Below are 1,522 nucleotides of genomic sequence, written 5' to 3' on the forward strand. Positions count from 1 at the left end.
AGGGCTGTGTTCATGATCTGTGCTATCACCAAAGACAGTGTGGAGGCCAATGATCCTAAGCAAGGAGGCTTTTTTTTTCCTGTGGTATGGGGATGGTTACATACAGATACACAGTTGAGAGGGAGGGATGAGGAAGGCTTCTGTGGCAACTGCTATCCACCCCAGCCCCCGGCCCCCAAAGTAGAGTAGGCTAGACAGGAAGCCACCAAAGAACTTACAAAATGCTCCAGGTTCTACTTCTTTCCTTTGTTTTTCTTTTTAAATTTTAAATTCTGTCCCAGTCCTAGAATTAATCCTTTTCCTGTTTCTTGTCTGCTTGCTTATTTTAAATTGGAAAAATGTATTTAGAGATGGAGAGCTGGGCAGCCTATGTCCTCACGGGTTATCACATTATCATCGCCTCCCAGGCTTTGCACACAGCTTGGAATTGCACGTGTGTACCAACCCATGCACACAAGCGTTTGTATCTTCTCTGTTTGTCTACCTGAGTGGATTTCAATATTTGGTTCATATTGATGTTTCAAATTCCAATCCCATTCCTCAGTACCCACTTTGACCGCTCTCATTTCCTCATTTGTAACTCTGACTTAGATTGCGAAGAGCCCGGTTTCCAGTATTCACAATTTTTTTCAACTCTAGCGCATATATAAAGTTGCTTCAGAACTGCCTGGTGTTTCAAGACTTACATTTGGAGATGCACATTGGCTAAGGACAGCACAGAATTGTATTTGGCTTGTTTCCCTTTGTTCCAGAGCACTTGGTTAAAACATGGCCTTGGAGTGAGTGACTTAGGCTAGCCCCTCTCTTGCCCGTCTCCTTCACTGGACTTGTCAGTTCCGATGCATTCACAGCCATCCCCTCTAACCGGCATTCCTTACTGGCTCTCTTCATGTTCGGGTTGGTGCCATGACAGAGACTGGGCGTCTTATTAGATAGCTCTCTACCTTATTCTTTTAAGATTATTTTATCTGTTTCTGTGTACACTCACACGCGCATTCTCGGCCTGTCCTCTTGTCTCGTCTCCCTCTCTCTGAATTTTTCCCCCATGCACACATGCGTGGAGGTACCGGGAAAGGCCAGGGCTGTTACCCCCCCCCCCCCCCCCCCGGAGCTTTACAGGTTCATTTGAGCCACCTGATGTGGCTGCTGGGCAATAGAATTGGGTCCTCTGCAAGACTAATTCATGCTTTTAACTATTGAGCCATCTCCCCAGCTCCTCTGCCTTGCGTTTTGAGCTCTCGCGGGGACTCTCACTGGAACCCGGCACACACTGATTTGACTAGGATGACTGCCGGTGGGCTCCAGGGGTCCAACCAGTCCCCACACCCCTGCACTTTTCAGTTACGTATGTGCTGCCACGCCTGGCTTATTTGTCTGTTTTATTTTTCCATGGGTGATGGATCTGCAAACTCAGGTTCTCATGCTCACCCAGCACACATTTTACCATCCCAGTCATCTCCCGACCCCTCAAAACCTGCTTCTTACTTTTCTGAAGCACCGTGCCTTTTTAATCTAACACTCC

Source organism: Alexandromys fortis, unplaced genomic scaffold (genome assembly GCF_014885135.2).
Source record: "Alexandromys fortis isolate MF-2015 unplaced genomic scaffold, M_Fortis_MF-2015_v1.1 scaffold_1, whole genome shotgun sequence".
Classification (NCBI taxonomy): Eukaryota; Metazoa; Chordata; class Mammalia; order Rodentia; family Cricetidae; genus Alexandromys; species Alexandromys fortis.